This window comes from Cervus canadensis, chromosome 13 (assembly GCF_019320065.1).
Source record: "Cervus canadensis isolate Bull #8, Minnesota chromosome 13, ASM1932006v1, whole genome shotgun sequence".
NCBI classification, from domain to species: Eukaryota; Metazoa; Chordata; class Mammalia; order Artiodactyla; family Cervidae; genus Cervus; species Cervus canadensis.
The window spans coordinates 47955500-47980440 of record NC_057398.1 but is presented as its reverse complement, the minus strand read 5'-3'; the positions used below and the strand labels follow the sequence as shown (position 1 = coordinate 47980440).

The 24941-nt window shown below is 38.1% G+C and overlaps 1 protein-coding gene across 1 annotated transcript in view; it reads left to right on the top strand.

The window, feature by feature from the left end:
* SMYD3 (SET and MYND domain containing 3) overlaps positions 1-24941 on the top strand; it is a 726401-nt gene that overhangs the window by 220329 nt on the left and 481131 nt on the right. The gene's annotated exons all lie outside the window — the stretch shown is intronic.

Genomic DNA, 24941 nt, shown 5'->3' with positions numbered 1-24941 from the left:
AGGAATCTCCTCTCCTGGCTTTAACGGATCCCAAAGGACTCTAGTGAGCCGTGTCTCCTGGGGCCACTTAGAGCCAAGAGAGAAGGGTCTCCTCAGAAGGGGATAGGGCTCTGCTTCAAAGCACAGGGGGTTGCATGCTCCCAGCAGTGCTTGTAAGGACTGTTGTGTGGCCTGTGATCCGTATTTGATCATGCTTTAGGGCTGAAGTTGCTAGACTAGAGTGGTATCAGGAAGGAACACAGGGCGGCATTACTCACTGAACTAAGTGGTCTGTGGTCTGTACAGCAGACAGACAGCTCTGCCTAGCACTGGTGTTCTGAAAAAGCCTGCTTTATTGGCAACATTTTTTCTTTTTAACCAGGTAAGAAGTTTCACCCTCCCTGTCTTGATTAGTTCTCTGTTGTGGGTGAGAAACTGCTACACATTTAGTGGCTTAAAATAATACCATACTTATTTTATGGTTTCTGTGATTCCTGTAGTTAATTACTTCCGTATTATCTAAAATTTTATAAACCCGTGATGTAGTCTCCCTTTAGTTCTAGTATTCTAAGTTTCACATCTGGGCATCTTATAATACCTGACTTTTCTAAGAAAGAACAGTCATATAGCAAAAAACACTGATGTGAGCATAATACTGACACCTAGTCCAGTGTTTTATTCTGGTACTTCTCTGAAGACGGAAATGGCAAATCACTCTAGTATTCTTGCCTCGGAAATCCCATGGACAGGGGAGCCTGGCGGGCTACGGGCTTGGGGTGGCAAAGAGTCGGACACGATTTATCAACTCAACAACAAAAACTCCTGCTTTAAGCCACTACTGCTGGATGCTGTGGACCCTGTTTTCCAAATGCACATGATTATTTCCTGTTTTAAAATTGCTAACTTACTGAATATAATTGAAAGCAATACAATACAACTTTAAGAAAATTTTACAGCTCTGGTTTTTCACTGATTCAGGTTGAGAGTCCTTCCATCCAGTATAAATTCATCCAAATTTTATTGACTAGCCCATAAACTGTGAAATAAAATGTCTCACCACAGATGCAGGCAGCCTGAGAGACAGTCACATCCCATGGGAACATAGCCTAAATCATCTCTGACAGTATAGAGAGCCAGTCTCAGCCTCGCTCCCCTGCTGTCTGCTATGTCAGAATTCCGTTTTACAAATAACATACTAGAAATGTTAAGCCAACGCTATTAGGGTCATTCAAGAATAATACTTGACAGAATAAAGGCAAGAGCCATACTGTAGTATGGGAGAAAGACTATTAATTTATAAATTAGATCTGGATTCTAATTCTGGCTCCATTATTTGCCACCAACTATTTAACTTATAAGCCTCAGTTTCCTGATCTAGAAAATAAGAATATATTTTCACATCACAACATTAGGACTTCCCTGGTGGTCCAGTGGTTAAGACTTCATCTTCGAAGGCAGGGGAGGCAGGTTTGATCCCAGGTTGGAGAGCTAAGATCCCATATGCCTCGCTGCCAAAATATCAAAACAAGCACTATTGTAACATTGCATTATTAAACTAGTTCTTATAGTGATAATAAGAAGTGAAAGTGTTAGTTGTTCAGTTGTGTCTGATTCTTTGCAACTCATGGACTGTAGCCTGCCAGGCTTTTCAGTCCATGAAATTCCCCAGGCAAGAATACTAGATTGCCATGTGCTTCTCCAGGGGATCTTCCCAACCCAGGGATAGAATCCAGTTCTCCTGCATTGCAGGAGATTCTTTACTGTCTGGAGCTACCAGGGAAGCCAGTGATAACATAGGGATCATTCAATTCAGTATTTGTCAGTTTATTAATATTGGTTATAGTTGCATTTTTAAGTATATCTACTAAGTATAGTGGCAGATCTGGAATGAGTAATGGTACCATTCAAAAAGTGAGCAGAGAAAAGTGCGAAACTTCAGGATCTAACCCTGGGTCTCAAATGGTATGCTTTAGATAAGGGTACAGTGGGATGGAGTGGGATTACTGGCATTTAGTGGGATAGATAAAGGGAAGATTTTGCTTATTAATTAGGTTTGAGCACATATATTTGTTGGTCTTTATTGATCCTAATTTAGTAGTGAGAGCTTACAAATTCTTCAGCTACTTCAGATTAACCAATTTATCAAGGTAATGGTGATGTTAATTAGAGTTTAGATCATTTTATAAACAGTGATATGATTTCCAGCTGATAACTGATACCTTGATAAAATATGCAAGAAATAATAAGGAAACAGGATCTTCCAAAACCCAAAAGAAATCTGGAGAGAAATTTGAATGTGGACCATTTTATACACTCCACACCTGGGAATGGTGACTATGCGAGGCTGCCTTCTCTTACTGCTCATAGGAAAAGAAAGGACCTTCTTTTTTAGAGACTCACAGAAGAAAGATAAAGAACTCTAAGCCTGGTCTGGGAGTAGAAGTCTATTGAAATGAAGAACTGGAATTAAGGTTGACTAAAAGCCTACTTTCCATTCAACAAGTATTGTTGAGCGTACTTGTCTGTGCTCAGATAACTAAGGTGTGGTCTCTGCCTTTGGGTTGCATTACAGGGAGGCTGTCTAAAGGGTTGTAAGAGAGATGCAGAAAGAGTGGTCTGAGGATATATGGGCATAGTGTCTAGCTGGATGGTGGGGAGAGTTAGGGATGGCTTAAAAGCCTTGTCTTTGATAAGATCTCTCTGCTTCTATGCACCAAGAATGGTTTGCTGGTATTTGAGAAATATGAAGTTGAGTATGTTCAAATGAAAATTTGAAAATGTTTCTCCAAGGCATTATTCATGTCAGATTTTAGAGGTTTGCTATGGACGTGGAATAATCAAATAACATAAACCATATTTTTTCTATCTTTAGAATTGGGCTCAGAAGATCATTTTATAGGTATTCTATCAGTTGATAAAACTTTGGTTCATATGTTAAGATATGATTATTAGCTTTTTAGTATCTAAGCTATACTTATAGTTGTGGTCCATCTTTTTCCTTGGGCCAAGCATATACTCAGCTATCTCTAGGCTGATTTGTATTCATGCCATGCAAATATATTTTAATATTGCTCTGTTTCATCCTTAAAATGCAGGCAAATATTCTGACAAAAAGTTGCAAAGTGAATTTTATATTATTTAGTACTGAGTATATATTCTGTATATATCTTTGGGGCAAGACATTTGTCAGGTTCATAAACCTAGATATAACCATGTTTAATGGAAGAGAATTAAGAAACCATGGGAAATGAATGAGAAAAGAAAAATATTAGTTTCTGCAATTTAAATTTTTTACTTGGATTCATACTCCATTTTGAGTTTTTACTACTTAAAAAGACATTTTCTCTTTCTCGTTGTTTCAAATATATATTTGAAAAATATATATGTTTGAAAAATATATAATATTTTCCTTAAAATAAAATTACTGCTAAGGGCTCCAGCTTCATCCATCTCATTAGGACTGGTTCAAATGAATTCTTTTTAATGGCTGAGTAATATTCCATGGTGTATATGTACCACAGCTTCCTTATCCATTCATCTGCTGATGGGCATCTAGGTTGCTTCCATGTCCTGGCTATTATAAACAGTGCTGCGATGAACATTGGGGTGCACGTGTCTCTTTCAGATCTGGTTTCCTCAGTGTGTATGCCCAGAAGTGGGATTGCTGGGTCATATGGCAGTTCTATTTCCAGTTTTTTAAGAAATCTCCACACTGTTTTCCATAGCGGCTGTACTAGTTTGCATTCCCACCAACAGTGTAAGAGGGTTCCCTTTTCTCCACACCCTCTCCAGCATTTATTGCTTGTAGACTTTTGGATAGCAGCCATCCTGACTGGCGTGTAATGGTACCTCATTGTGGTTTTGATTTGCATTTCTCTAATAATGAGTGATGTTGAGCATCTTTTCATGTGTTTGTTAGCCATCTGTATGTCTTCTTTGGAGAAATGTCTGTTTAGTTTTTTGGCCCATTTTTTGATTGGGTCATTTATTTTTCTGGAATTGAGCTGCAGGAGTTGCTTGTATATTTTTGAGATTAATCCTTTGTCTGTTTCTTCATTTGCTATTATTTTCTCCCAATCTGAGGGCTGTCTTTTCACCTTACTTATAGTTTCCTTTGTAGTGCAAAAGCTTTTAAGTTTCATTAGGTCCCATTTGTTTAGTTTTGCTTTTATTTCCAATATTCTGGGAGGTGGGTCATAGAGGATCTTGCTGTGATTTATGTCTGAGAGTGTTTTGCCTATGTTCTCCTCTAGGAGTTTTATAGTTTCTGGTCTTACATTTAGATCTTTAATCCATTTTGAGTTTATTTTTGTGTATGGTGTTAGAAAGTGTTCTAGTTTCATTCTTTTACAAGTGGTTGACCAGTTTTCCCAGCACCACTTGTTAAAGAGGTTGTCTTTTTTCCATTGTATATCCTTGCCTCCTTTGTCAAAGATAAGGTGTCCATAGGTTCGTGGATTTATCTCTGGGCTTTCTATTCTGTTCCATTGATCTATATTTCTGTCTTTGTGCCCGTACCATACTGTCTTGATGACTGTGGCTTTGTAGTAGAGTCTGAAGTCAGGCAGGTTGATTCCTCCAGTTCCATTCTTCTTTCTCAAGATTACTTTGGCTATTCGAGGTTTTTTGTATTTCCATACAAATTGTGAAATTCTTTGGTCTAGTTCTGTGAAAAATACCGTTTGGTAGCTTGATAGGGATTGCATTGAATCTATAGACTGCTTTGGGTAGAATAGCCAGTGAAGTAAGCCAGAAAGATAAAGAACATTACAGCATACTAACACATATATATGGAATTTAGAAAGGTGATAACGATAAACCTATATGCAAAACAGAAAAAGAGACACAGAAATACAGAACAGACTTTTGAACTTTGTGGGAGAATGTGAGGGTGGGATATTTCAAAAGAACAGCATGTATACTATCTATGGTGAAACAGATCACCAGCCCAGGTGGGATGCATGAGACAAGTGCTTGGGCCTGGTGCACTGGGAAGACCCAGAGGAATCGGGTGGAGAGGGAGGTGGGAGGGGGGATCGGGATTGGGAATACATGTAAATCCATGGCTGATTCATATCAATGTATGGCAAAACCCACTGGAAAAAAAAATAATAATAAAAAAATAATAATAATTTTTAAGAAGAGTAATTATTTCACTGATTATGAGCATCCAGGAAACCCACATCAGATGGCAAATATGTCCTTCAAACTTACACAGAGAGAGGACATGTGGTGCAGGGTGACACATACTACACGATGGACATTCCATCAACCCAGTGTATAAATAAACCACCACACAGTCATCTGAATTTTTCAAGTATGTGATTTGCATACCCAGTTTCGTTACAAGCATCACATGGGCATAGTCTTCTTTTTCAAACTACCAGTCAAAATAACTGCCTATAACTTAGTAGCAAAAGTGGGAAAAATTACTGACTTCTTTCTGAATTATTCCATACTCCCTCAACAAATTTTGCCTTTTTATTCCAAAAAGAAAACACCAATTCCTTTCAAAGGAATGATCAAACCCAAACATTTGTGATAAATCTGAGTATTTGAATCTGAACATTTAAAAAATGTGTCTCAGAAAAAAATTATACTAGCCATTTATTCATGTCTTAAATGAAACGTATAAGATTGTAACTGGCTTAGACAATTATATTTCTCCTTGATAGGTAGTACATAATTAATTTTATCTCCAAATTACTAATTACTTTGATGTAAGAAGTCTTTATAACCAAAAGACAGATATATCAATCTTTCAATTTCTAAGGCATAGCCAAAGAATCATATTGCCTTGAAAGTGAAGTCGCTCAGTCATGCCTGACTCTTTGTGACCCTGTGGACTGTAGCCTACCAGGTTCCACCGTCCATGGGACTGTCCAGGCAAGAATACTGGAGTGGGTTGCCATTTCCTTCTCCAGGAGATCTTCCTGACCCAGGGATTGAACCCAGGTCTTCCTCATTGTAGGCAGACGCTTTACGATCTGAGCCACCAGGCAAGTCAATATTGCCTTCAGTTCAGTTCAGTTCAGTCGTTCAGTCGTGTCTGACTCTTTGCGATCCCATGAATTGCAGAACGCCAGGCCTCCCTGTCCATCACCAACTCCCGGAGTTTACTCAAACTCATGTCCATCGAGTTGGAGATGCCATCCAGCCATCTCATCCTCTGTCGTCCCCTTCTCCTCCTGCCCCCAATCCCTCCCAGCATCAGGGTCTTTTCCAATGAGTCAACTCTTCGCATAAGGTGGCCAAAGTATTGGAGTTTCAGCCTCAGCATCAGTCCATCCAATAAACACCCAGTTCAGAAAGGCTGACAAACTTGCCCAAGTAACTCCATTTCCTGTTTCGCATACTCTAGGATTTTCTTGTAAAAATGTGAGAAGAAAATTCTGCTGGTAAATAACAACTGAAAATGGTTGTCTTGATACAGTGGGTTTCATCTTCTCTGGCTGGTTGCTGGGGACATCCATAATGAGATGCTACCCCACCTTTCAACTCTTATTTCTCACAACTTTCCTAACACTCCAGCCACTCCAGTCAACATGACTGGGCTCTACAAGTTCTATGCACATTACCTCTTTAGTCATTAACCCCATTGTCAAGAATGTCTTTTTGCTTGCTTTCATATGCCTTGTTCAATTCAACAAATTCTAAACAATTTCTGTGGACAAAATGATTTCTTAGACATGTCCCTACTTTTAAGTAACTTTTGATCTAATGGATAAGAAAATAGACAAAACAATTGACACAATATAAATCTGAATAAAACTGACGTTACAAAGAAGCCCAAACTCCTACAACTTCTGAGGGAAAATGGGAGAAAGCAATTTTTTTCTAGTATAATCAGAAAAGGTAAGGATATTTGCACTGGATCTTGATGGATGTGGATATAGAAAATGTAGTGAAGAATAAAATTCCTACATCATAAACATATAGGACACAAGTATGTCAAAGCATGGGCTTCCCAGGTGGCTCAGTGGTAAAGAATCCATCTGCCAATGCAGGAGATGTGGGTTCAATCCCTGGGTCGAGAAGATCCCCTGGAGAAGGAAATGGCAACCCACTCCAGTATTCTTGCCTGAAAAATCTAATGGACCGAGGAGCCTGGCAGACTACAGTCCACGGGGTTGCAAGAGTCAGACACGACTTAATGACTAAACAACAACATATATCAAAGTATCTAGTATATTCTGGGGATGTATATAACTGGAGTGCACTGTAGCACACTCATCTGGAAAGAAACCATGGAATAAGTTCATTTAAGGCCTAGAATGCTTCAATAAAAATAATCTCTAATTTGACAAAGCATTTTATAGTTCAGAAAATAGTAATTTAAAGAACAAAATATAATAATTTTAAGAACAAAAAATAATTTATGCTTTCATATAAATTATTTCCATCAATCATCAGAGCAATCCAACCAAGTTAGCAAGGAAAAAAATGATCAACCTTATTTTACAGATGAAGAAATTGAGTTAAGCAAGAACACTGCTATTTACTAAACATTCACTATGTAACAAGCCCTTTGCAAGATAAATAGCAAACATAATGACTCACTGAGATAAAGAATGATTATCATTCCAGTCTTACAACTAGGACAGTGAGTTCACAAAGGCTGACAAACTTGCCCAGGGAAATGTGACTACCAGGCAACAGAATGAAGACTGGACCGGACCATGCTCTGCCATCTTGGGAGGCAGATTTTAGAGACTGTTGAGGAGGGCAGTAATAAGATTTGACTGTTATTAAAAGGACTCTCACAGTGTTTGAAAAGATAGATTAGGGAAAAAAGAAAAAGATTATTATCAAAGTAGTCCAGATGAGAAGTCTGGGCCTGAAATACCACAGAAGCAGTTAGGATGGTGCAGCTGATGAATGTAAACGTTAGTTGCATAGTAGAAGTGAAGCCAGAGGGTTTGACTGACCCCAGTCAGATACACCATGTTTACCCAAGTCCCATGACCTCCTCTTAAGGAGTTGTGTTGACTTCTCTTTGTCTAGATGCTCACCACCCTTCTTGTGAATACCACATAGGTAAACATTTGTAACATTTTATCAAATCTAAAATGCCTATGATTTTAAGATGCATTTAAAATTATGTAACAAAGAAACACGCTATCAGTTAATCTACAACATGCCATGGACTTTAAAAAGCACATGGATTTCAGATAAAACAAAATATGAAATAAGATCTGCATCTGAGAATTGATGAGATATGGTAACTTTTCTATATTTGTTCAATACAACTTTCTTTTTTTTTTTTTTGTCATATAATTATTTTTTTTTTATTAGTTGGAGGCTAATTACTTCACAACATTTCAGTGGGTTTTGTCATACATTGACATGAATCAGCAATAGATTTACACGTATTCCCCCATCCCGATCCCCTCTCCCACCTCCCTCTCCACCCGATTCCTCTGGGTCTTCCCAGTGCACCAGGCCCGAGCACTTGTCTCATGCATCCCACCTGGGCTGGTGATCTGTTTCACCATAGATAATACACATGCTGTTCTTTTGAAATATCCCACCCTCACCTTCTCCCACAGAGTTCAAAAGTCTGTTCTGTACTTCTGTGTCTCTTTTTCTGTTTTGCATATAGGGTTATCGTTACCATCTTTCTAAATTCCATATATATGTGTTAGTATGCTGTAATGTTCTTTATCTTTCTGGCTTACTTCACTCTGTATAATGGGCTCCAGTTTCATCCATCTCATTAGAACTGATTCAAATGAATTCTTTTTAACGGCAGAGTAATATTCCATGGTGTATATGTACACCTCACCAAGACTAAGTCGTTCAAGGAATAGTTTTTTAAATGCAATGCAGTGCTTTATAACCATTCTGTGGGGACTGCATGCACCGTCTTCATAAACACAGAGCACACAGTCTGGACCAAACCCTTCTTAGTTCAAAGTGTTTAAGGCCTTCTTAAATTCCTGAGATCTGAGACGTAACTGGCTATTTCTCTTTACTCGTCAGTGACTCTAATGTAACAGAGAATGTGAAAGTAAGCACTTACAAGGATGATGATTTTCACGGTGACGGTGGTAGTCCTGAGGGTGATGAGCCCAAAAATGCTAACTGCTATTTACTCAGGGCTTACTATGTTCCAAACACTCTGCATAGACTTTCTTGCTTAATTCTTGCAATTCTATGATGCAGACAGTACCGGTAGTCTTACTACTAGAAGAATGTCAGTTTCCAACTGGTAATTTTGAAGAAATAAAAACCTAAAGGAGAGTGATTTTTAAATCAAAGGTGCATATGAAGAGAAATATGCCTAAAAAATAATCCTGCCAGCTTTTGTTTATCCTGATTTTGTGAAACATTAACTCAACTCCAGTTAATCGTGCATGCATGGCTCTTTATTGACAATGGATCAGATGGATGTTATTGGTCAGCATATATTTCTTTCTTCTTTTTTTAAAAAAAATTTTTAAAGAATAAACCCTCATTTCACAAATATGAGCCAGTGGAAAGAGACACAATAACTCCAGAGAGCTTGCAATCTTCATTTTTAAAGAACACATCTTTCAAGGGTGATAGGTCTTAGTAAATTCACATGTTCAGCGGGTCTCAATATAAACATGAAACAACAATGAAAAGTCAGCAAATCAGCAGGAGGAATAAACATGTCAGACACAGTATAGCATTCAGTGACCATCACATATCTTAATAAATCAGCTCACCGTCCAGCTTGTATAAGCCTTCTCCCGTGGGGGCATCTTGATAAACCAAAGAAACAACAGAAAATACTCCCGCAGTGCTTGCTTTTTTAAGTAGGATTATGTGAAAGTACCTCAGAATCACTTCCATCCCCTCACATTGACAATCTTCCAGTTAATGAGAAAATGGATTTTCTTCTCCCAAAGTATTGGGTTTGAGAATCTTCTGCTCTGCATTAACTAATTCTTCACAAATGTTTTTAATGCTTAAGGTCCACATATTTGCTATTTATAAAAACACAGATGCAACTGATTCACCTCCTTATTTTAAGTTTGTTCCTCAAGACACCACTAACTTCTCAGTTCTATTGTGTGCCGAAAACCTATTTCAAAAGGGAATCATGCAAACCCCCCAAACAACTCTTCCATGTTAGTCATCCTTAACACTCATCTAATAAACTTTTATTTTGCTCACCAGTATCAAAGCTTATGATTCCTAAAAAGTTTGGCAATTTTTAAAGGACGGGGAGAGAACTCTACTGGAAATGCCATCCCTTTCTTCTTCACACCCCTTCTTTTTAACATCAGGCAACTTTATATACCTTCTGCCAGGACCAGATCTAATCTCATCTCCAACCTGCCATAACAGAATTAACAGATCTTCCTTCCGTACTTCCAAACTTTTTGTTCATACTACTATCAGAGGACTAATAAAATTATTACAATAAGTTGTTTATATCCCAGATAATGAAGTCTATGAAGACAGAAAACATCATTTATTCATCTTTATATGTCCAAAATGTACCTGATACAGGGGCAGTTATTAAATAAAATTAAATAAAATTTTTGAGTAATTTGATCAATGTGACTCAAAATCCTTAGCAGTAATTTTTTTTTAAATTTTTATTTATTTATTTATTTTTTTTTCCAGTGGGATTTGTCATACATTGATATGAATCAGCCATGGATTTACATGTATTCCCAATCCCGATCCCCCCTCCCACCTCCCTCTCCACCCGATTCCTCTGGGTCTTCCCAGTGCACCAGGCCCAAGCACTTGTCTCATGCATCCCACCTGGGCTGGTGATCTGTTTCACCATAGATAGTATACATGCTGTTCTTTTGAAATATCCCACCCTCACATTCTCCCACAAGTTCAAAAGTCTGTTCTGTATTTCTGTGTCTCTTTTTCTGTTTTGCATATAGGGTTATCGTTATCACCTTTCTAAATTCCATATATATGTGTTAGTATGCTGTAATGTTCTTTATCTTTCTGGCTTACTTCACTCTGTATAATGGGCTCCAGCTTCATCCATCTCATTAGGACTGGTAAAATATGTATTTTGGGGTTGAGTGGCAAGATGTTTTAAGATCTTATCACCCTGGGTCCAGTTATCTATGTATGTTTATTTTATAGCGACAAGTCACTTAAATAATTCAGTGAACCCTCATAAAGAGCTGGGTACAAAAACCTTCACAAAGAGCTGGGCTGGGTAGCATGCTGGATGTCAGGAACTGGCGCCGTGGAGAAGAGAAAGGGAAATGGGTTTGTAAGGTGGTGACTGAGCTAAGCAGAGGGCCTGGTACCTACAGAAAGTCCTAAGAAATTATTATTTTTAGTAAGTTGTTAAGTTATTAACTGAAAGGAAGGCCAGAGTTGAAATTGTGATCTATCTAAAACGGGCAAATTAGTTAATACTCTTAGTTTGTTTCTTCATCAGAAATACAGGGTAATAAAATCACCATCAGAGGGACTATGTCAAGATTAAATGAGTTATTCAACAAAATGGAAATATTACTGAATGGGAGAAAATATTTGTAAATGATATAACCAAGTAGGGATTAACATCCAACATATATAAACAATTTATACAACTCAACATCAAAAAAACAAAACAGTTTGATTAAAAAATGAGCAGAAGAACTGAATAGACGTTTTTCCAAAGAGAGAATGCAGATGGCCAACGGAGCACGTGAATAGATGCTCGGCGTTGCTAATCACCAGATCACCAGGGAAATGCAAATCAAGGTCACAATGAGATATCACTTCACACCTGTCAAAATGGCTATAATGGAAAAGAAAAGAAAAGAAAAAGACCAAATAGTAAATGTTGGCAAGGATGTGGAGAAAAGGGAACCCTTGTACACTATTGGTGTGATGGACGTTGGTACAGCCACTGTGGAAAACAGTATGGAGGTTCTGCAAAAATCTAAAAATAGAACTACCATATGACCCAGAAACTATACTCCTGGGTGTATATTTGAAAAAAGCACTAATTGAAAAAGATATATGCACCCCAAAATTCATAGCAGAATTACTTACAATTTCCATATATGGAAGCAATCTAAGTGTCTATCCACAGATGAATCTATAAAGATGTGGTTTACAATACAATAGAATATTACTCAGCCATAATTTTTTTTTTTTTGCCATTTGCAGTAACATGGATGGACTTGGAGGGTATAATGCTAAGTGACATTAGTTGGACAGAGAAAGACAAGTACTGTATGATATCACATATTTGGAATCTAAATAATACAACGAACTAGTGAATATAAGAAACAGAAGCAAATTCACAAATAAGCAACCAATTAGTAGTTCTCAGTGAAGGAGCAATATAAGGATAGCGGAGCGGGAAGTACAAACTATTGGGTGTAAAATTGGCCCAAGGATGTGTTGTGTAATATGGAGGATATAGCCAATACTTTGTAATGACCATAAATGGAAAGTTACCTTTAAAAATTATATGAAATATTAAAAAATTTTAAAAGATTAAATGAGGTAAAATATGGGAGCGTGCCCCCTATGGGACATGCCCAGGAGTATGTCTGGCACATATCAGATAGTTAATAATTGTTGGTAAAATAGTGAAAAGTGAAAAAAAAAGTTTTCTTATTCTCAAGATGTGTCATGGCTTAGAACAGGGGATTCTTATACATTATGAAGTTGGACTTTAGCTGTCATTTCCCTGTATTTGCTTTAAAATTCTGTCTGAGTTTCACTAATAATCCAAAGGGATTTTGGACTCTAAGAAGAAAACACACATACACAAACACACCTACACACTTCCCTGCTCCTGCACTCATAATTATTCTTCTCTTGTTCACAGAGTTAAATTTGCTTAAATCCATGAAATATTTTTATATTTAAATGTCCTCTGTAATAACAGGAGAACGTGAGAAATGAGCGGAAGCAGCAGAATTATATTATTGGATAAAAATTTGGATACAGAAGGAGATGTGTAGGTATTGAAATTTCAGCAGCTTTATTCCCCTCACTTCTACACATTTTGTGGTTCGTATAAAAAGATTTATTGTGTTTTTTCCTTGTGATTGAAAATTGACAGACATAAAGCCCAGTGATGCCAAAGGGATGTGATGTACATGTGACAGGCTACTGTTTGTGCACGAAATGCCACTCATTTTAAAGAACTTTTCCCTTTCTTTCTTAACAGGAAGAGAAAATGATGTGTTTTTCCTGATAGACCACGGTGAACTCACTTGTTTTAGTCCTTATTGCTATTTTAAGAAAAATTGCTGGTGTGAAGTATATTAGATGCAGTGCAGTGTTTTCACTTGTTAAGGTCAATTCATATTTTAATAATGTGTTTTGTGTTTATCTATCTTTAGGTTTAACATTTAAAAAAATCTGATCTCTAAACTGATCATTTCATACATAATTGTTTAAATACCATAGGTCATGTGATGACCTTTTATATTTTTTGATTTTTTGAATGTCTTTTATTTGAAGATTGTCATGTCTTTAATGCTAATAATGCCTCATCTTTTCTGAAATTGGATTTGAATCATCACTAAAGGATAAAATGCTATGACTATAAGGTGGCATTCAAAAGCAAGAAACATTTACTAAATTTAAACTATTTCTTTCAGGCCCATGTTTTCAACTCTTTCAGAAATACTTTTGAGTTAAAATTGAAATGTCAAATAACATAAAATTTAAAACATACATTTGGTTCAGTATTACCATCATACAGTATTAAATATTAAACATTAATTTATTTCATGCTGCTGGCAGGACACAATGATTCAGTGTTTAATGAAAAAAAAAATTGTCTGCTTGATGACTTCCATGTATTGTAATAGAACTGTGCATGTTTATTTACTGTGGATTAATAGACTTTGTTCTGCTAGTGCATACTTAAATATGATTTATAAGTCATGTATAAATATACCTATGTCAGACATAGTCTATACTGAAATCCACAAATTCTCTTTTTCAAAATATGCCTTTGTTTCTTCTATGAAAGAAATATTTATGAAAAGTTGTCTCTATCTTTTACACTACATACCTTACAGTAACCAAGGCCTCTTTAAAACCGGGTGCTTTGCACCCAGGGTTTAATGCAGGTAGTAAAATCTTACTACGAATGAATGTGAAAGGGAAGCTGCTTTAATTAAAGGGAATGAATCTAAATAATGCAATGTACTATTTGGAATGGAATTAAATAGCAATCTTTAACAGAGAGCAAATTTATTTCATTATATTTTGGAGACAACATAATTATACGTTTTATTTGTTCATAACACTGAATGTGTGACCTTGGGCAAGTTACTGATCACTCTATACTTCAGCTTCTTTATCTGAAAAATGGATATAATCATAGTTCCTACCTGATATATCAATAGTATACTTGGAATTGTCCGTGGCACTTAGCAAACACTGTGTGTTATCTTTTGTTATTTTTGTATATGATATGTAGAGTAGGGTAGGGAGGTGGGAACAGAGGATGAACCAGAGGATGAGCCATTCAGAATCACCTGAAATAGCACACTTTCAAGGGCCCTATTAGGGATGCAGGCTGGCTATTTTTGCACTTGAGATGAGCTCCAGTCACAAAATGATGATATTCTATGGAAGGTGTCTTATGTCTTGTTGTTTAGTTCCTAAGTCGTGTCTGATTCTGCGACCTCATGGACTGCAGCCCACCAGGCTCCTCTGTCCATGGGATTTCCCAGGCAAAAATACTGGAGTGAGTTGCCATTTCTTTCTCCAGGAAATTTTCCTGACCCGTGGATCGAACTGGTGTCTTATGTCTACAACTTACATAAAAATATCTCAAGGAAGACACTACTATTTGAAGTCTGCTCAGGTTACTTTATATTATGAGAAAAAAATTGTCCCTCTATGAAGTTCCTTTCCCTCATCTCCAAACTTCAAATCCAGCAACATAATCCTCATGTCCAACTCAAATAGACTGCTGCTGCTGCTGCTAAGTCACTTCAGTCGTGTCCGACTCTGTGCGACCCCTTAGACAGCAGCCGACCAGGCTCCGCCGTCCCTGGGATTCTCCAGGCAAGAACACTGGAGTGGGCTGCCATTTCCTTCTCCAATGAATGAAAGTGAGAAGTGAAAGTGAAGTCGCTCAGTCGTGTCCTACTCTTTGAGACCCCATGAATCGCAGCACGCCTTGGCCACAGAATCACTCATGCTTGTTTGCAGCCCCACAGACTGTGGCCCACCAGGCTCCTCTGCCCATGGGATTTTCCAGGCAAGAGTACTGGAGTGGGTTGCCATTGCCTTCTCCTCAAATAGACTACCTACTCCCAACTCAAATCTCCCTATTGATTTTCTCTTGTAAGAAATTACATCTGGGGCATCCCTGGTGCTCAGTGGTAAAGAATCCACCTGCTGTTGCAGGAGACGTGGGTTTGATCCCTGGTCCAGGAAGATCGCACATGTGCCAGAGCAGCTAAGCCTGTCTGCTGCAACAATTGAGCCTGTGCTCTAGAGCCTGGGAACCACAACTACTGAGGCCACATTCTCTAGAGCCTGGACTCTGCAACAGGAGAAACCACTGCGATAAGAAGCCTGTGCACTGCAACTAGAGAGGAGGCCCTGCTCTCTGCAACTAGAGAAAAGTCCATGTAGCAGCAAAGAGTCAGCACAGCGTCCCCCCGCCCAAAAAAAAAACCAATCACATCTGAAATGAGCTTCCAGAACTACATGTAGGTCGTATGTAATTTTTAGCAGATCTTTAAGTAGTTGGAATTCAGGTTTTCATTTTAGTTTATTGATCTCTTAAAGCTAATAACTGTTATTGAAAGTTTTTTGGGTTTTGTTGAGGTATAATTGGCATACAACACTATAGAAGTCTCAGGTATACCACAGCATAGCGATTCAGTGTTTGTGTATATTGCAAAAGTATCACCACCAGAAGTCTAGTTAACATCCGTCACTGTGCATCCTTACAGAATTTTTCTTTCTGATGAGAACTTTAAAGATTTTTCTCTCTTAGAAACTTTCAAATTTGCAACACCGTGTTATTAGCTGCAGTCACCATCCTATACATTGCATCTCCTTGACTTAAATTTTATAACTGGAAGTTTGTGCCTTTTGACCCCCTTAACCCATTTTGTCCTCCCCCAGTCCTGTGCCTGTGGTAACCATCTATGTGTTCTGTGTATGTATGAGCTTGTTTCTTTTTTTTTTAAGATTTCATGTAAAAGTGAGATCATAAAGTATTTAACATTTTCTCTCTGATTTATTTCACTTAGCATAATGCCCTCAATGAACTTTCTTGTCTCAAATGGCAAGATTTTTTTCTTTTTCATGGCTGAAAAACATTCCAGTATATGTGTGTATATGTATGTATGTCTATTTATTTATTCTCACCTACACTTTGTTATTTCTTGTCTTTTTGAGAATGGTCATTCTGACAAGTGTGAAATATCTTTTTGTGGCTTTGATTTGTATTCCTCTGATAGTTTTTGGTATTAAGTCCTTTTCATGTTGACCATCTCTGTCTGTTTCCACCTTCTTTGGAAAAAAATGGCTATTCATATCCTCTGCCTACTTTTTTTTTTTTTTAAATTTTTTATTAGTTGGAGGCTAATTACTTCACAACATTTCAGTGGGTTTTGTCATACATTGATATGAATCAGCCATAGATTTACACTTATTCCCCATCCCGATCCCCCCTCCCATCTCCCTCTCCAACCGATTCCTCTGGGTCTTCCCAGTGCACCAGGCCCAAGCACTTGTCTCATGCATCCCACCTGGGCTGGTGATCTGTTTCACCATAGATAGTATACATGCTGTTCTTTTGAAACATCCCACCCTCACCTTCTCCCACAGAGTTCAATAGTCTGTTCTGTATTTCTGTGTCTCTTTTTCTGTTTTGCATATAGGGTTATCGTTACCATCTTTCTAAATTCCATATATATGCGTTAGTATGCTGTAATGTTCTTTATCTTTCTGCCTCTGCCTACTTTTTAATTTGGTTTGTTGTTTTACTATTAAGTTGTTTGAGCTCTTTGTATATTTTGACTATTAACCCCTTATCTGATACACAATTTGCAAATATCATCTCCTATTTGGTCGGTTGCCTTTTCATTTTGTTTGTGATTTCCTTTGCTGTGAAGTAGCTTTTTAGCTTAATGTAGTCTCAGTTTTTTGTTTTTGCTTTTGTTTTTGTTGCCTTTGTTTTTTGTGTCAGATGGCTACCTTTTAAAGTCTGACCTAGGACAGTTGTATTTACACTCTCAAATTTCATAGTTATCCTTAAAAGTGTCTTTCAAAGTTACTTTTTTCCTATTTTGCTTGGTAAAATTCTAAGTGTATGAAAATCACCTTAAATGAAATCTCAGTTGTAATCTAATTTCTAATTGAGTTAGACAGAAGCTGCCATTTTGTCAGTGTTACAACCCTGTTGACTATTTCTGATGTAATCAGTGGGCTCCTTTTTGATTATTCAAAGCACTATATAAGTGTAATAATGTCTTACTGGTTTTCTGTAAACTTAAGTGTTTAGTCTGGTGAAGATTTATTTTTCAAAATAAAATATTCTCATGAAATTTGAACATTATCTGTCTTCGCACCTAGCTTTTGTGAAAAATTGCACTGCATGCTGCAGTTTTGCAGTCACTGAAAATAGTGTTCTGAACTTAGTTGCTTCTCTTTAAATAGAGGTTCTATGATAACCAGATTTCTCAAGAAAGAGTTGAAGATGTAAGTATTGGACTATGAAAATGAAAATTTTCAAATGTAATTAGTCACAGTAGACACAAGGTGAGAATAGATTAGATAGTGTTGCCAAATTTGTAGAGACATTTTAGACTGAAGAATCAATGGAATCAATGTATCATATGAATATAGAAAAGTACATTTTTTAAATGTTGATTTCATAGCAAGTTTTTTTGGAGACAGTTTTGCAGGTATGTTATATATCAAGAGAAAGAAAAGGGGAAAGTATAGTTGGTGCGAGAATGAAGAAAAAGAGGAGGATGGAAAGGAATGTGTTTAAATTTACCCTGCAAGCACTTAAAATTATTAACGGACTCCATAAGGCACATTGCCACAAGTGACTCAGTTTGAAGACAAGTTCAGATGGAACATGTTTGACTGACTGGGGCAACTTCTCTCAGCAGAAATTAAACAAAGTTTTAATATAAAAAGGACAAGATCACTTATCTGAGGGGGAAATAAGTTTCGAGTTCATAGAACATCCTATCTAAGAAACAGTTGCCAAAGCAGATATAGTGCAATGAAAGGTAAGGGCAGTAGGCTTCATGTGACCTTATCTTAATTAAATGATAAGGAAAACTAGTTTTCAAAGTGCATAAACACATATACAACAACAACCACAGCACACACACACATACATTTTTTTAAAGAGGAAACAGAAGCTGTATTTTGATGTTGCTTTAGGTAAAGCTGTTTAATCATATTGTACTATGATTCTCAAATATGATTTTAAATGAAGAGTTTTATAGAACCTAGTTTTTTTTCAGGGATTTTTTTCTAGTACATTGAGAAAATTTAAAAAAAAAAAAAAAGAACCAAACCCATACTATATAATGGTCCATTGTGGGCACTTTTTCATGAATTAAAGTGTGGAATGTTGAATAACAGCAACAGTGATATTATCCTGTGTTTTTATTGCACTTAATTTTCACATCTTGTTCATGAGCTGAGTTGATCCTCAGGACAACACTTTGAAGCTAGTAGATGGTTTCTTCCTTCTTTAGATGAGGAAGTTGAGACCAGATCAGTTACATGATTTGCCCAAAGGCATGGGTCTACAAACCAGGCTTTCAGAGCTTGACTGCAGAGCAATCAGGTGAGCACTAGAACGTAAGCACAAGGAAGCCCAGGAGCAGCTTTGATTTAGGAAAATAAGTGTTGAAATACTGATCAGTAGGTGCTGGAGAAGACTCTTGAGAGTCCTTTGGACTTCATGGAGAGATCAGACCAGTCAATCCTAAAGGAAATCAACGTTGAATATTCATTGGAAGGACTGTTGCTGAAGCTGAAACTCCAATACTTTGGCCACCTGATGCGAAGAGCTGACTTACTGGAAAAGACCCTGATGCTAGGAAAGATTGAAGGCAAAAGGAGAAGTGGGAGGCAGAGGATGAGATGGTTAGATAGCATCAGCGACTCAATAGACATGAGTTTCAGCAAACTCTGGGAAATAGTGGAGGACAGAGGATCCTGACTGGCTGCAGTCCATGAATCACAGAGTTGGACCTGACTTAGAGACCAAACAACAACAACAAATTGATGGTGGAACAAATGACTCAGACTAAGCTTTATTAGCAAAACCATGCAGAAGAGGCAGCCTTTGTAAACTATTGAAAGCAGGCACTTAGATCTGAATGGAAGTTTAGTTTCCAGACTTAGAGAAATTAGTTTATATATACTGATATGGCCAAAATTTTTTTCCAATAAAATATTGTCTCTGGAGAAGTTTCAAGCTGGAAAGAAGGGCAATTTTTGGATGAGACAGGAAGAGTTTAAATCTTGTGAAATCTTTTCAAAATCCAAAATCAGTGTGTCGGAGCCCAGTTTCTGTTTTGTACCCAGACTTTTCCTGTGTATGTTACATTGGTTAGAGGGCGTGTTTTGATTATGTGGTCAGGAACAGTCTGGGCAAAATTGTTAAATCATCAATTTTTGTTATTGGCCCTAGCCTCACTTTCTTGTGGTTATTTTTCAGTTTTATGAAACGCTTTACTCCCACTTCCTCAATGACTCAATGCCCTTGTACTTCACAATTATGCAAAGAGATGCCCTCACTTTCTGTGAACTATTTAAATCAAGACTCAAACCTAATGTCAAGAGAATGAATCTTCTGGAACTTTGGGTTCAGCCGGTTGGCAGGAGGAATTTTGGTGATGAACAAGAGTGAAGGCAGGAAAGGATACGTTCTCTTTGCTCATGAAAACAAATGAAGTTCTGAGGTCGCATTTATCCGTAGCAGCTACCCATCCGAGGGAATAATTATCTGGATTCTAGAATACCTGGATTCTTCTAGGAAGGAAAGGCTACTAAATTTTTTCAAAGCAAACATTGTAACCCACTTCAATTTATCCCTGTGAAGAAAATAGGTGACACGTAGCTAGAAAATAAAAATGCTACTGTAGTTTTTGTTTTCTTTAAAAAGAATTTTAAGGTTGTGTATTTAATCATAAGAAATGAAACTTGAGTTTTTAGTGTTGTGCTTGTAACACATAAAGTTCAAGACCTGGGGCTCGAGATCTTTCCTCCCAAGGTGCATGCACACTCTGAAACGCCGTTACCTGCCGGAGTCCAGCGTCTGGCAATTTGTTATACTGAGCAGCTAATTTTTCACTGCGGTTCCTCTGCGGACTCAGTGCAGAGTCATACAACACAACTGATACAGTGGAGTAGCAGCCTGAATTCAGATCAGGAGCCAAGTGAGTTTACAGCTCTGTCACCTTCAGGCCTAATAAGGAAGTCGTTTTCGCATTTGACCTGTTAATCCATTTAGTGATTGGATGTATAATCTGGGTATTTGACACCTATAACTACCAAGACATATGCTGAATGTTACTTTCTCCATGAAAGCATTTAGTTATCAGAAAAATTGAAATTTAGATGTCTCACCCATCCTGGAGATACTGTAATCATATTCAGCAGTGTAAAATGTTGGAATCAAATTGGGCATGAATTTTGGCAGAAACAATGTGTCTTTTGGACATATTCTGTATGCCTCAGTTTCTGCATCTGTAAAATGGGGATGGTAAAATAGCAGCTTCATAGGGCTCCTGTGGGGATTAAATAAAATCACAGATCTACTACTAATGCATGTTGTAAATGCCCCATGCCATTTATTGCATTTTATAGAATTCACTTACGAATATAACACTTTTTTGATGATAACAAATACATATATAATATAAATAATTCATTTTTTGTAAGTTATACTTGGTCTGCAATAGTATGGAGCACTCCACGTATTGTAATGACGCCACTTGGAAACCTCATTACTTGGGATTGCTGCCATTTCCACTGTAACAGGAACCTTAGGTACTCAGACTCAGGATTGTCCAGTAGGAAAATGTATATTGTACATTGCCAGTAGGATCACATTTGAATAACTAGAGCAATGTCCAGTTCAATATAGTAAACACATTTTCCATTGCATTGGTGATGCTATCCAACCATCTCATCTCAACCATCTCATAATTTATTATTTTGAATAATAAATTTTCTAGAATATACTTAATATTCTCTATTTTCCTTTATTTGTACATTGTATGTAGTAAGTATACTTGAATATTTTTATAATTTAAATGTTTCTTTGAATAAACAGGGTTGGTAATCCTAACTGTAGGCTGAAGCTTATGTACTAGAGATATATAGTTTTGGAGATGCCCTTGTTATCATTCCCTTCTTTTTATCAAATCAGTGGGGCTCCTTTAAGTCATACATCTCCTAGCTAACTGGAGTCTTGGTCGTGGCCTCTTCACCTTTGTTGGCAGCTGCCTGGTTCTTGGCATGTTCATTTGGGTATACCACTGTTCGCCTGGTACCGCCCTGGCTGCCAACATCAAGAAGGTAATTTTATCAGGAAGAAATCAAAGTCCCTCTCAAGTGAGCATCCCACCCTGATTTATTGTCTTACTTTATTCTATTTTTTTAAGCTATTGGGAAATAAATTCCTTTGATTTCATATCACATTTCTCTCTTGGGTCAGAACATCTCATCAATATTGATGCTTTAACTTAAATGAGAATGCAGTACTAGTGTGTAATTCATACTGGGCACAGGTGGTGGTGACATGATCTTCAGAAGGTGAAGGCCCTAAATCCCTTAGGTTATTAAGCAGAAGCCCTCCCACTCCCTAATTATTTAGCCATTTGTTACCTGCATAGTGAAACAGATTGCTCTTCACTATTGGTCCCTTACATTTGCTCAAAAGCCCATCACCCAGTTTTGTCATGGACAAAGCTATGTCTTGGACTCTTCTCATTTGGATACTAAATTGGTAAGGGAAGCATAGTAACTTGGCTGTCACCTCCCACTCTCCAATTTCATTTTCTGGTAACTCTCAGGCTTTATCATGTTTTGAATCGCTTGTTCTTTTTTGCATGTCATATCAGTGATTGGCTCCCATGTGACCTGGATCAGCCAGGCTTCATGGCCACTGACTTCCCTGGAGTAAACCTTTGTTACAAATTACAGATCTCATGATAACCAAACATAATCAGAGGGAGAGATGGCCATTATTTCTCTTTTTTTTCGCAGCATGGGCCCAGTAATGAGTTTATTAGATATAAGGACTTTTTTATGTATACATTTCCATATGTATGTGTGGCTAGAGAAAATTCTCATTCACAAATGTTCTTGATTTATAAAATAAATCAAGAAAATAATTATTTGTGATATAGAAGGATGCACTGTTCAGTTCAGTTCAGTTCAGTTCAGTCACTCAGTTGTGTCCGACTCTTTGCGACCCCATGAATCGCAGCACACCAGGCCTCCCTGTCCATCACCAACTCCCGGAGTTTACTCAAACTCATGTTCATCGAGTTGGTGATGCCATCCAGCCATCTCATCCTCTGTTGTCCCCTTCTCCTCCTCCCCCAGTCCCTCCCAGCATCAGGGTCTTTTCCAACGAGTCAGCTCTTCACGTGAGGTGGCCAAAGTACTGGAGTTTCAGCTTCAGCATCAGTCTTTCCAATGAACACCCAGGACTGATCTTCTTTAGGATGGACAGGTTGGATCTCCTTGCAGTCCAAGTGACTCTCAAGAGTCTTCTCCAACACCACAGTTCAAAAGCATCATTCTTCGGTGCTCAGCTTTTCTTCACATGTCCAACTCTCACATCCATACATGACCACTGGAAAAGCCGTAGCCTTGACCAGACGGACCTTAGTTGGCAAAGTAATGTCTCTGCTTTTTAATATGCTATCTAGGTTGGTCATAACTTTCCTTCCAAGGAGTAAGCATCTTTTAATTTCATGGTTGCAATCACCATCTGCAGTGATTTTGGAGCCCCCCAAAATAAAGTCTGACGCTGTTTCCACTGTCTCCCCATCTATTTGAGTCCTATAAATCAGAAACCTTTCTGAAACTTAGATGTTTCAACCAACAAAGGAAAGGGGAAGAAAGGGGAGAAAAGGAAAGGGAGGTTTGAGCAGGTCTACCCAGCAGTGCAGTATGACTGGGATCATCTCCAAGTTACACAACTTAAGTCTGGCACTTGAAGTTTGGTTAAAAAGTGATGCAAGATACTTTTCTTCGCAGTCAAGATACATGCTCCAGGCTTAGTGAATGAAATCAAAAGCCTCTGTGTTCTTGGATCCATGTTACATTAAAACCTAGCTCATCTACCAGAGCTTAGTTCTGCCCTTTGGACTAATGGTTCACCTTGATCCTGCCTTCAAAGCCTCAGGTGGTTCCTACCACATGGCTTCTCTCTCCTTCCAGTGTACCCACAACCATTTCCCCAAGGTAGTATGTTAATTAAGAGACTTGGTGTGGAATGTAATAGAAACCAACTTTGGGTAGCTTAGGTCAAAGGGGAATTTGTTGACTGGATCTTGGATTATTTTGTGAGATTAAAAAAAAAAAAAAATCCTTGGTAGCCAAGCCAGAGCTTGTGGACCTGCCCAGCCTCCAGAATGCTCCCTTACGTGTGACCACTCCACCAGTATCCTGTCTCTGAGCGTCTCTGTTTCAAACCTTTGTACCCTGGAATCAAAGTCTGTTTGGATCGGTTTGGGTTAAGCGTCAGTTAGCAGGGCCATGTAGCTCAGAAATGAGTGTTAGGTAAACATGTCGAGGAAAGGGGAGGTTGTTAAACTAAAGCATCTCATGGCATAACTGCTCCATAATCTAGGTGCTGTCCAATCTTTGTTTCTGTATTTATGATGATTCCTTTGCTTTTGTCCCTAATGGCAGTCAAAAATCTCTACGTAGCTTACCACCTACCTTCTCCGTGTTGCCTTTCCTGAGCATCGGGTCCCAATGACAGCATTCTCTTGCTTCCCACAGTAAATTACTACTGTCTTTAACTTAGCAGGCTCTTCTGCATCATTTTGTTCTTCTGATAAGCTGAGATATTGACGGCTCCCAGACAGTTTTTTTCACTTCCTTTCCAACTGTTAGGAAAGCCAGGGCTAAGCTTTCCATTCAATTATTATGGCTTTCCTTAGTCAAAAATAGTTTTTAATATGATCTTTCTTTTCTCTTTCTTTTCACCACCTGTCTTTTGTCTTTGTCCTTGTGGTGTGATCCTTGATCTTACTGTACCTGTGGTTTACTTTAGAAGAAATGTAAATACTAACAGAAAAGATGGTATTTGTCCCACAAGTTCTTTTTCTGGTGCCCTTGCACTACCTGGAATAACTCTGGCCACAACTCTGCTCGAATCTTGGTCTATTAAAACCTATGCCTATCGTCCAGGGCTTTGCCCACTGTCACTTCCTTTATTAAGTCTTTCCTTATCATCCTGATCCCCCAGCAAGATGTCAGAGATAGACATTTTTTTTCCCCCTTGAAGATACTTTTATTCACACTTTACGTAAAACTTGACACGTATGTTTGTTAATATTTTTATTAGGGGTGGTTTTTATTAGGAGTGTTACTTTTCTGTTAGGGACTTCCCTGATAGCTCGATTGGTAAAGAATTCGCCTACAATGCAGGAGAGCCTTGGTTTGATTCCTGGGTCGGGAAGATCCACTGGAGAAGGGATAGACTACCTGCTCTAGTATTCTTGGGTGTCCCTTGTGGCTCAGCTGGTAAAGAATCTGCCTGCAATGCAGGAGACCTAGGTTCGATCCCTGGGTTGGGAAGATCCCCTGGAGAAGGGAAAGGCTACCCACTCGAGTGTTCTGGCTCGGAGAATTCCATGGACTGTATAGTTCATGGAGTTGCAAAGAACTGGACACGACTGAGTGACTTTCACTTTAGGAGGGCTGATGGAAATTTGGAAAGGAGGGGTAAAATTCCCCAAGACTTGGCAACCCCGCTACCAACTGGATTTTAGTCTTGATTCTGGCACTTGCTTCCTGATTGATCT